The sequence below is a fragment of the Pteropus alecto genome, unplaced genomic scaffold, assembly GCF_000325575.1.
Source record: "Pteropus alecto unplaced genomic scaffold, ASM32557v1 scaffold109, whole genome shotgun sequence".
Taxonomy (NCBI): domain Eukaryota; kingdom Metazoa; phylum Chordata; class Mammalia; order Chiroptera; family Pteropodidae; genus Pteropus; species Pteropus alecto.
The window spans coordinates 3,606,600-3,619,897 of NW_006494608.1; positions in this window are offsets into that span (position 1 = coordinate 3,606,600).

Here is a 13,298-nt window from a genome sequence, read left to right on the forward strand (position 1 = left end):
TGAGTTGATGGTAAGGAAATGTTACCCACAATTATAGATAAGGGAGAGTTAATTAATTAAATAGTTAGTATGGGAAAATTATGAGCATGTTTCATGCCAATAGAAATAATCAGTTAGGAAGGGCAGTTGAGTACACAGGACAGAGTAAAAGTTCTTGATAGCATTCAGGTGAAGTAAATGGCATTGGCTAAGACAAAGGAGAGCCCCATTGAACAGAGAAGGAAAGAAATAGAGTCTGAAACAGACTTTGGTAGATTTTAGTTTAGGCAACATGTTAAAGGAGTTCTATCAGACTAAGGAAAGTTTGAAATACCCATGGAGAAAGCAAGGGAGCAAGAGGTTCGAGAAACCATAGATACATAGAGCAGATGAGCATATTTCTAAGACGTTGCTTTACTCTTGAACTTGGTATATCACCATAAATCTGTAATTTTCTCACACTTACCTTTCATGGACAAGATTTGAAGCCAAGGCTTCCTCTTAATACAGAGGAAAAGAACTATCGAAAGAGGTGTGTCTTTTCCTGTTTGGGTTCGTAAGAGAGAATTTGAGCACATGAGGCAAACTATAGTGAGCTTTTCCAGGACAAGGACCAGGTCTTGTATTTATGTGTCTTGAGCACCTAATATTCTGAAACATGATAACCACTCAATATATTTATCCTAAATGAATAAGAAAATGAATGATTAAATTAATAGTTTCTTCCCCCCACCCTCCTTTTTGGAAAAGTCCCAGGACCTTTTTTACTGAGTATAATTGAAAATTTGGCCAGGTATTGCTAAAATAAAAAGGTAAATGGAGGGTTAGAGATAAATGCCTCTAAAAATTAAAGACAGAGTTTTTCAGTATGAAGACTTTGCAAACAGAGATTCCTGCTCACATTAAACACATGTCAGACACACTAACCATGATGCTAAATGTCCCAGAGTCACAGTCGCTTACGTTTAGTCCAGTTCATTTGGTTGCCAGTTAAACAGGGTAAAAATATTTATTATAGTGGCTAAAGATTTACCAAGCAGAGTTAATTCTGAATTTTTAAGCAACAGTAAAGACTAATGGTGTGAATATCTAAATAGCTATTTTATTTTTTAAATCACTTTTATTTTGATTTAGAATGTGTTACTGGTTATTCTATTGATTTACTCTCCTGTTACAATTAGTCTGTATTCCTCACACACTGAAAGTATATTGGGTGTCAAAAAAGACAGGCTGGAAGTAGGCTTGCCTTTTGAAATATATATTGTAGGATTCCAAACAAATATCTTTAGTTAAGTAATTCCAAAAGTTTAAACAATTCAGTTCACTTTTTCCTATACAATCCAATTCTCTGTAGCAAATTGTTGTCAAACATGTGAGATGAAACAAGTCAAAGTGTAGATTCCTTAGTCAACCAACTTTTAAAAGTTGTAATTAAAATTAAGAAAGTAATATATGGGGCATTGTAGAGAAAGAAGGAAAGATTGATGAATAGGAAAGAACAATACTCGCATACATTCTAGGTCTTCCACACAAATGGGGAAAAGATGCCTGAAGGTTTCCATAAAAGACCAAAGGAGAATGAGCAGAAATTTGGTCCAGCATTGTGGTTATATTCACAATACCGCAGCACTTGTTGTATCTGATGCAAAATTCTCCTTGGATGTTTCAGTTGAGAATGCCATGGTGAAGGGAGAGTAATACTGGAGTTCCAGGGCTAAGTGTACACATTGGGAGAGGCTAGTGTTAGGAAAATATGATACTAGTAGGTGAAGCTGAAATAAAAAGAGAGGGACCAGCATATTGGAACATGACTGTCCAATTACTGACTTTGAGGATTATACCACAGAATGCAAGACGGGGGTCATAGTAAACTCAAACTAAGACTCCAGAGTCATGAAAAGGAAAGAGACAATCTTGCAAGCCTGAAAGCCATTTTGTCACATTCATCGCCTGGCATTAATTATTCTCAAAGAAGCATGTCTGCAAGAGCAATACTAGTTTCACATTTGCCATATTTATCACATCTCCTCACTATGAGTAGTGTGGGGCTGAGGCTCTGAAGGAGGTTACTTAAGTCTCTGAATTTTTATGTTCTTTGCTTAATTTCTTGCCAGCCTAGGATTGAAGATGTGTTGAATATGATTGTCTCACTATGGAAAAGTGACTGTGAAGAGGAATTCACTGTTCTCAGCCAAAGAAGACCATTAATTTATATCATAAAATGGACATCCAGAGACTATAAGTGGCACTCCTCTGCTCAGAAGCTTCTTGCAAGTATAAACAAAAATCTTGTTTGTTGCTTGTTTGTGACTGGCTGTCTTTTAGAATCTAAGTTTTGGAATGGAAACAATCAAGCAGTGATGTCAATGTCCCAATAGGTTCTAAACATCTTTTTTAATCTTATTGTCACTCAACACTTAGTTCTCGCTATATAATGGCATATAGCTTGATTCCTGAGATAACAAGTGAGATAGAGTTCAGGAGCATTTGTACCCTACCTGATAAATAATAAATTAAATATCTGCCATACGTGTGTTTCTCAACTCTCTACTATGCTGTAAGGGCTCACACTTTGGTGAAGACTTTACATAAATAATCCTTACTTTGTGTACCATGATCTCACAAAGTTCTCCAGAGCTGCCAACATACTCATAAAGTTTAAAGCCCATAAACCTGTGGTTGTGGTTTACTTTCTGGAGTTCTCTGCTCCGGACTTATTATCACTGACAATGGAGCCTGTGTTACAGATGCCTGAGGTTGTAACTAATTCTCATAGGTAATTAGAAAAATAGTCCTTGACCTTAAAATAGAAAGTTATACAAACATAAAAAAAGATGACAGTAATGGAAATATTCTTCAAAGTGGTGGTATCCTAGAAGATAATAATCACTTGAAGAAACACCAAGAAAGGCAACTTATTACAACTGAATTTACTGAACATTTAAAGTGTTAATGTTAAAGTGGCTAATTTCTCCCTCTTTGATTGTTGTACTCTTCAGTGGGATGGCATTTTGTAGGCACCCACAGGCAGCTGCTAGAAGCAGGGAACATGCTAGACACATGATCAGACACATACCTGTATAGTACACACAGAGCAAACTCAACTTGTCATCAAGTGACCAGACCTCTCAGTTTGCCTGAGTCAGTCTCACTTTATATCTGTTGTCCCAGTGTCCCATGCAACTGGAGTCCCCTTTTACTCTCATACGTATCCAAGTCTGGATAATAAATAATCTGGTTACTCATCGCATTGATTTTTCCCCCAGATCCTCAAATCTTCATGTTTTGGATAAGATTATCACTAGTGGAAGACAATGTAGGCTAACCATGATAGCTGTCCCAAACACCTGACTACTATTATAGTATCACTTCAGAGGATCATGAGAAACATCCCAGCTCGTCATGAGGAAAAAATTCTATAATAAGACCTGGTTTAAAAAAAAAAGGCTATTCTTAGAGGTAGTGAGTATCTCATCCCTGTAAATGTTCAAGCAGAAGGCTAAAAGACCATCTGCCAGGGATGCCATTGAAGGATGCTCCATGATGGTTAAGAGTTTGTGTTGACTCTTTGGCTACCAAACTATTTTAAGGTACATAAGAATACCTCAGAGAACTTGAATAACTCACTTTCAGACACTCTGCCTCACTGGGCTGGCATGGGCCCAGGAATATGCATCCTATGATATTTATTAAAACAAAATATAGAAAATATGAAAAAAATAAGGAAATGAAAATGGCCTGAAATCTCACCTATATTCCACTAACATTCAGTAGCCACCCTTTCATACATTGCTACACATATATCCCTCACATATAAATAGTTTTACATAAACTAAATCATACCAGGAAAGTGATTTTACTATCATTGATATTAATATTTCTCACTTCTCCTCATTCCACCTGAGTGAAATCAGTGTTATAAACCTGCTCTTTTATAAATCTATCTCTATTTTCATGTAATTATATACAAAAGCACATACATTGTATATACATGTATAAATAATGATTTTGTCTTTATTTTTCAAATTGAGATTGTATTATGCACACTTCCTGGTTCCTCACTTTTTTTCCCCACTTAATGCCGGGAAAGCTGCCAAATCAATTTGTATTTATCTGATTCGCCCTATTTAATGTCTTGAAAATGTCCTATGATATGAATATTTCCAAAAATTATTTATCTATTCTCCTGTTTTTGAGCACTCTTTAGCAGTTTTTTGCGCTACTAATAATGCTACAGATAATTAATGTCTTTGTACTAATATTTTTAATATCTACTTTAGTTTCTATGGACTAGATTCCCAAGGTTGAGATTATATGCTATTTCCAGATTGTTCTCCTATCCACCAGCAATGTGTGAATGGACTCTTTTCTCCATCCACACCCCAGTGTAGAATGAGTTCCCATTCTTTTTCATGTCTGCCAATTTGCTAGATAAGAAATGATATTTTATTGTTATTCTAATTTCCATTTTTCTGACCCTCAATGAAGTGAAGCACCTTTCATACGTTTATTGGCCTTTGGATTTGTTATTTATAAAGAGTCTCTTCATAATTTTTTGCTCACTCTTGCTTTGTTTGTAAGAGTTATTTGTATATTATAGGCATAAATTATCTGCCATATGTGTTTTTCTCAGTTTTTAGTTTGTATTTTAACTTTGTTTATGATTCCTTTTGTACCATTTAAATTTATATTTAACTATGTTTATCTTTTAAAGATGGATTCTTGGTTTGCTCTTTCAGTTATGACTAAACGGTGAGTATTGTCACTATGATGGAGAGTCATTAGTCTAGGAGATTTCAAAGTTCCATTTTCACTCTTAATTGTGTGATTGTAAATATGAGAGACCACAAAGAATTCTTCCATTTCTCAAACTCAGATGCGATGGAATGAGATTTTGCTGTCAAATTTTAAGGCCGGTAATGAGAGAGTCTAATGAGAAGGTATATAACTTATGAATAAGCAGGATATCTGTAAAACTTTAATACGACTTCAAGAAACCTAGTCATGAGCCATATCAGAATTCTATAAGAGATTGTCCTTAAGAGAAAAGAAACAACCACCACTAATCACTGAGTTGACCCTACATTTTTGGGGGTATTTATGGCCAAGAACTTCTTTATTCTAGCAACTTCTTCAGACTTGCTAAGGCCATGCTGACAACGAAAAATATTGAGGCGGGGAGAGTGAGGGTGGGCTCATAATGCCCAATACCTAGTACAGAGGGTGTTTACCTAAAAAGGAAAGTCTGATGTGAATAAAAACCAACAAATGGAATATTAGCTCTGGATTTTTTTTCCCCCCTTAAAGAAAGCATAACTTGCCAGATTTTCGTCTCCGGCAGAAAATTTAATTGATTCCTGAAGAATCTCTTAAGCCGATGAAAGGGATATGTCTCAGAGAAACTTACTTGCTGGCTGTTTTACATGCATGTGCACACACACACAAAGACACATCACTGCCCTGAGACTTTACAGCCAGGCTCCCAAGCTCACTGATCTACTAAACCAAGTATGAATCATCAGTTTTCCAGACCCCTTTCCCTCAAGATAATTGAGACAACAGTTGTCCACCTCCTTAGCTGTCTATCTAACCCATCCTTAAAATGATCTGTTTACTTTAAGAAGGGCAATGAAATCGAAAAGCAAGACTCTTCTGTTAAAATTATTTAGTGGTTTGTTTGGGGACCTAATTCTCTCTCTTTCTCTCTCCTCTCTTTCATTCTGTCTCTGTCTGTCTGTCTGTCTCTCTGTCTGTCTCTCAAGTGTAAATTTGGCTATGGGGACTAACACAGAGTAAAGGCATTCTAAACACTACATCAGTATCTACTTCCAGGTTATGCACTCGTACTTCATGTTTTTTTCCATGCATTTAAATCTCTTCCCTACAAATAGATAGTGAGCACTCACTATGTTTGTATAAGTAACTGTACCAGATGCCCTTATTTCAGAGTTCTTGGATACAGAAAGAATTTCTCCCAACTTGGAAGAGTCCAAATACCTGGCTTCCTTGCTCTCATAGGGAAGCTGCTAAGTGTTGCCTTAGGAATTCACAACCCCACGAAGACTGATGTTACTGCTGCTTCAGGACTACCCAACAGTAGGGTCTGCAGTCCTTCTCAGCAATCCTCTTTCATGACCAGCTTCCTGTTTCATCCCTACATCACCTTTCCAGTGTCCAGTGTCCTCAAACATCCAACCTCTTTCTTGGACATGGACACCCTCAGTGTTGTGACCCCACAAATTCTAGGCAAATCAATTTCCTCTTTTAATACTCTTCTCGCTGCCTCAAAGAAGAAAGTACTCTACCTCTCAATCAAACTCTCCCTTTATCTATCCTCAAGACATCCTATCTCTTCTACTACCTTAACCTATTAATTATTTCAGTATATTTCCCTCTCTTATATCTTAAATCTGACCAATCTTTTATCAGTCCTTCCCTTTAGTTTATTATCAGCTAATAAACATGGGCTGGGCTCTCCTAAGTGTGAAAAGTTCACTTTGTTTCCCTCTTGCAGGCACTCTCTCTTTTTCTTGATAGAACAGATTTCTCTTGCTATCTCTCTTTTCTCTTTCCACTGACAGACTCTCAGAGTAATTTGTGTTTACTAAAGAGTATCTGTCACATCTAAGGGATATTTTTCTGGTCCTTATCTTACTTGACTTCTCACAGCAACTGACCCATCTCACTACTTCATTCATTAGATGTTTTCCTATTTTGCGTATGGGATGTCTTTCTCTCTCCTTGGATTCTCTTATTAGCTCTCTTAACTTCTTCTTTTTAGGCTCGTGCATAGATTCTTCTTTCCTTAATGGCTCTAAAGTATAACATTTGATAGAATTATGCTTTTAGTCTTGAATCCTCCTAGGTTCTCTCTGTGTGACTTAATTAAATATACAAGATTTCAACTGTTACCCAAATATATTTGGTTTCAAAATATATGCTACCTAAGTGACATGGGATACTTAAAATTTTCCTGGCCAGGAAGAAATTTATCATTTCTTCTTCTGCCAAACTTTACATCCCTATATTTTTCCCATTTTGATAATTGGTGGTATAGTTTGCCTAGTTATCCTGGTAAGCATCCTGGACAACTTTGCTTTTTTTCATCACCACCCCTCCCATCACTCTTACTCTCCCCACCTGACCTCTCTTTGGTCACTACACCTAAATCTACTCCACTATTATTACCTTCATTAAGGCCCAGTTATCTATCACCTGTAAATGACCTCTGTATGTTCATGATCAATTTCCTCCAGCATGCTCGGCTCTCTTGATGGGATGATCATCCTAAAATAGAAATCTTATCATGTGACCTAGCTGCTTTGATCCCTTCAGGGGGACCTGACCTCTGACCAAACAGGATTTTCCTGCAAAGTATTAGGTTTGAGACAATAAGCCACTCCCTGGCCTGTACCTTGTGCTTCCGCTGTGAAGAGCTGACTGGTACTTCTTCCTATTCTTTCATGGTCTTTCATTTGTGACTTTGAATGTGATATTCTAAGGTCTAGAATAATTTTTAAATTTGGAGGATAGAGGGACTAAATGAATACATATTTATTCAAATGTATATTTATTTATACAAAGTAGTTCTGTTTTTCCTTAAAAGCTTTCTTGTTTATCTTTCCATAAGTAAAATATGTTTTCTGGACCTCTGGGGCCTTTAAAGTCTGATTATGCTTAGGGACAACTGACAGTGTCATTGAAGTAAGTTTTTAAAGAAGGTTGAGTGAAAGTTACATGATAATAAGGTATAGTGAGTCACTTAGTTTAAAAAATATTGATCATCCAGTAAACATATATCTTTTCCTATTCCCTGTGTCATTCTCTCTCTCCCCCTTTCAGTTTCTGTCTTCCTTTGCTATACTTTCTCACTCTGTACTTCCTTCATCACTGCCCATTCTTTGCTGGAAGATGTACTAGGTTTGTAAGTAAATTTAGCTGTTTCACATTTTCCAAATAAACTTTAGAGACTTTCTTCCCCTGGATTGTCATGAAAAATGCCCTTTAAATATTCCCATTTTTAGCAAATGCCTCTGTGCCTTCCCTGCCTTTGCCATATTTTCTCATCTTCCTTTGCCCACTCAGTCACCCCCACCACACAGTTTCTCACCCATCCTTCCCAACACATGAAAAGAAAGAGTCCCAGTTCCTGACAATAAGATCAGTGATCTGCAAGCCTCGAATGTCTTCCATGAATGCAGGACTTATGAAAGATGCGGTGACAACTTGGTAACTACATTTTTATCAACCCCAATGAGATAGTCAAAGGATATCCCAATGACGCTGAGCCCAAGGGAGGTTTTATAGGATGGATGGATGGATATCCCAATGACGCTGAGCCCAAGGGAGGTTTTATAGGATGGATGGATGGGTACAAGCATGGCTACAGGCAAAACAAACACCAATAAAAGGGACACCAATAAAAGGTTTGGCTTTTCTGAAAATGTGATTGGGCTACAAGAAAACTTAGAATAGCTCTGCAACTCATGTGCCCTTATTATAAATAATATAAGATCTACTAAATGTGGTGTGCTCCCCATAATCTCCAGGATAAAATCTAAATTCTCATCTCCTACCTCTTCCTCCAAGATGCCCTACATTCTGACCACAGTGAATCATTGGCACATGTACTCACCTCATGCTTCAGCATCATTCTACATACTTTTTCCAATGGCCAGAATGTTCATCCTACAAGACAGAGCAGTAGCCTCTTATTTGGAAGCATGGATTAACTCTGTAGGTAAACTCCTGTCCTCTGTCCCTTTCAAGTTCACTTTGTTCTTAGGTGCATGACATCAATGATCCTATTGTATGGGACTCATTTGACTGCTTCCCAATCTTCCTAGTCAAGCCACATACTCATTAAGTCCAGGAATGTGTCTCTTTACCTAGTAGGCAAGTATCCAATAAATATTTATCGAAAGAAAGAACAAACAAGTGAATAAACAAATGTTCCTTAGGAGCAGAGGGAAGCCCTCTTCCCTTCTTACACACAGCTCTCCTCATTTCTGTGTCACGTGGTGGTTGTTTCATTGTGATCCTGTCTTGGTAATGGGTTTGCTGCTAAACCTGCCCTGAGCAAACCTAGGATGTCATGACCACCTTGGCATTAAGCTTGTTGTTGTTACAAAGGACTGTGGCAACTTGCTCCATTTCCAAGGGTTAGAGAAAGCAGGACTGATTTATGTCTTCTTAAAGGGAAGTGGATGAAGGTCAAAAGCTTGACCAGTGTGAGCGCTTGCCTAGATCACAAATTCTCTTGTTAAAGAGAGTGAAGTCCAATGGATCCCAAATGGAGAATAAGAATATACCCTGCAGAAAATACTTGTAAATGGAGAATCCCCAATTCTTAGTTTCATGGGGAAACTGACTGGAAAGTTTTACTGAAAGAATATTATGTGGTCCCCAGGAACACTGGAAAAACAGAACACATTCAAAAATTGGGCACTAAAAGGATAGCTAGCCACTGGGATCAGAGCCAAATTTGACCACCGAGCCAGTCTAGGGTCTCCTGTTGTTGCTTTCTCTAAACATAAGAAGGTGCAGTTTGCACTGTCTTCTACCTTGATCACAGACCTCACACACCACTTTTGCTCCTGGAAATTGAAAGTGACTGCTACCACCAATTTCTACACTGTTGCTCCCTCATTGTGTTAGTAGATTCAGAACTAAAAGACTGCACAGGTGTCCAATTGCATATCCATATCCTAATTACAAGGTAGGAACTGTCTCCGCAGTTCCTATAGTGGGTGGTAAGTTCAGCTTCATAAAACAGGAATCTCTCAAACATAAGATGGAGAGCCAAAATAATGACAAATATCCACTGCACACCCTAAGCTTGTCTTCACATGTTAACGAGTTCGTGAAAGAAGCAGGATTGCTTCCTGTTCACATTTTTAATGTCACTTCACAACATAAAAATGAGAAAACCAAACCATTAAAATATCAAGAAATATTTTATTAGCACACATTTCTTTGAAGCACAAGAATGGTTTAAACTTATTCTTGTAGACTAAAACATTATCTAAAAATAGAAATTAAATGTTTACACACAAAAAAAAAATAAGAAATAAGTCGTGCCATTTGAGTGAAATAGCTCAGAGCAACAATAAGCCGTCTTCTTAGACTGAGATGGTCAGAGAAGATGTCATAAGAGGAAATAATAATATTGAGCTGGATTTCTACTCTTTTTCTATTCTTATTCTACATTTATCCTACTTATTTCATGACTTTTAGATCTTTATTAATGTCAACCATTGTGCTTGATATATCCTGTTCTGTCTTCTCTACTTACTTGATCGTTAATACATTTTTTAAAAGTTCAACTCCAGAAGAAAAGTGGGTGGTAGATGTATTTGTGCATGTGTTGGGAAACAGACATAGTAAGAACTTTATGCAAAATAAAGGACCTCAGTTTCAAGAGAAGAATTCTGTTTCTTTGTCTATATTTGCAAGCAGGTAATGGCAAACCTGGACCACTTTGAACTGCTACCCAAACTATAATTCAACATGTCCAATGACTAACTATGTCTTTTAAAATGGATTTCCTTAAATCCATAAGACCATATTCATCATCTTCCTGCCCTGCAACTTCCTACTAACAAAAACACTGTCCTTAATTTTAAAAACTTTAAATTAGCCTTGCCTTACTCTGCCTATGAATCCCCTGGGACTAGCAAGTAATCAGATTCTGCTTTCTTCACAAGGCTTAGTACCCATCACTTCTTTCTGCCCCTGCATTGCTCCTTCACAGTCTCCACTAGGCAACTCATACTGATTTCTTGTGGTTTCTTTGACCCCAGCCTCCCTTTTCTAGTACACACTTCACGGGATTACACAGATCAGCTTTCCTTAAATATTTATTTCAAAGTCTTGTTCCTTCCTGCCTAATTAGGCTGAATTTCTTTGTCATGCTTCTAGAGATTCTCTATTGCAGAAGCATGCAAACTCTCCAACGTGTGTCAATAGAACTCACCAAATGCAGATTTTGAGTTTTGCTAATCTCATCACATTCTTGTTTAATTTTCTTTTAGAACTGAAAATACTTAAAGACCAAAATTTCAACCTGTATCTCATTTCTACTCATCTAGATCATTCTCATTCTCCAACCCTTTCTTAATCTCCCTTTTCTCCACTTGGAATAATTTCCCATCTCTAGTCACTCTGAAGTAGTCCAAAAGCCCTGAATCAGGACTTAACTCATTGAGCATCCCCTTCTTTAAATGTCTATGAAATTGACAATTTATACTACACGACTTAACATTAAAATATTGTTGTATTTTATCAATCTGGTCATGATTCAAATGTGTTAATCTTGCCTCCCTACCTAGAATTTATGCTGCTTGAGTTTAGAGATCATGTCTTCTATGTGAATATTACTTCCAATGCTCATTTTAGTGATGGCTGGAAACATTATAGATAATCAATAGATATTTATTGATTGATGCCAGATCCCATATAGAGCTCAGTTTTTCTCATGGGTGTCTTAATTCTAAGATACCAAATCAATTCATTTTTTTTAGTGATTTTGGCATGACTGCAGGAATTTTAAATACATTCTTGTATATTCTTAGATTTTGCATTTAACATTTTAAAAAGTCAGAGAAAAACACAGTCTTTTGATCTGAGCAAACTCAAGTGCTTGGTCTTATGATTCAAGGAATGCTAATTCCTGGCTCTCTGACAATTCCATCAACTTGGCAATTACTCAAAATATCTTTAGTCATGAACTCATTCCTGATACACAGGCCGTCACATCGCAGAAGGTTTAAAGTACCCAGATGCCCCAACAATCCAAATATCTGTTCTGGAATGTTTCTCAGAGACTCCATCTTCTAATTGCTCTAGCCCTTTCATGGAGCAGACCTGTCAACAAATATGGACTTGATTCAGGCAGCCAAATTTCATGCCACTTATGTCACTCACATACTCAACTTGGTCCTTCTCTCTTGAAAATCGTCTGTCTTCAAGAAAATGCACATCTTTCCTCAACTGCTCTTTTTATTTCTCCTAGAAAATGAGATGGTTTTCTTGACTCACTCTGGCTCTGCTGGCCTCTGACTTCCTCAGAGAAGAAAGCCAGGAAGCTGCAAACTACAGAGTGAATAATCTGTGGTTCAAGTTTACTTCTTTTTCTTACTGACTACAGAGCAACAGAATGAAAGCAAATAATGAAATAAATAAGCAATCATAGACATTTGTAGGGGACTCTTTCCTTGTCAAAGTAAAATTTCACTTTTTTTTCATAGATTACATCATGAGAAAAATCTGTGTAGAATTTCAAAATCATATTTAATGAAGTTATTTATTTCTACAGAATTTTGAAAGTTGGTTCAAGTCTAAGGTTTTTATTTTCTGTTAGTTTTCTATCATTAAGAAGATTTGTTATTTTAGTTTTCACAGACAAAGTTGGGCACCCTCATTGTTTGGTGGCAGCCATTGAAATTGCTTTGAATAATCTCTAAGAACAAAAATAATCAACTGATCTTGTTTCCACGATAGTTACTAAGAGAAAAGAATACATGATTTTACACACCATTGATTGGAGTATATTGGATATAGAGAGAGGTCATGGTTCCATCGGACTCAGCATTGTGAAATTCATAATTCTAATCCATTAATCCTAGAAATAGTCACAAAGTAGAAATAAAGGAAAGTGAGGAATAGTAGAATTTTTGAACCAGTGAATGAGGTACGAAGAAGGAACCACTGAGGCAAGAGATAGAAGATGGCCAAAAGTAATTTTCTGCCAAAGATGATTTTAAGTCTTCCCTTGGAGAAAGGGACTAAACATTCTCTATGTGGATCCAGATCTAGCCAATACTGAAGTGGACCATGTGAGCCCAAAAGCTTCCCATCACCAGAGAGATTCAGGGGACCAATGAATCAATCTACACAAGTGACATCCGAAAGGATTCCACACTGGTTCTGTGGTGGGCTAAGTGGACACCAGGTTACTCTCAATCAAATACTTTAGAGGGAGGATTCTTCAAAGCTATGAGTAGTTAACAAAAGTTACTTCCTGTCAAGTCACTTCAACAAATGAAACTTTAGGTGAAAGAGCTGCAAATTCTTCACATAATCTCCAGAGGAGGGCCTGATTGCAGGAGAGCAGCACAGAAAAGCAATAACTGTTATTTTAGCCAAAATCTAGCTGAGTTGTGCTGGCCAGAAAAGAGAAAACATATTTTTCAATGTATTGGTGGTGCATCCATTTTCCTTCATATTAAAAAAAAAAAAAAAAAAAAAAAAAAAAAAAAAAAAAAAAAAAAAAAAAAAAAAAACAAAAAAAAAAAAACAAAAACACAAGAAAACACAAA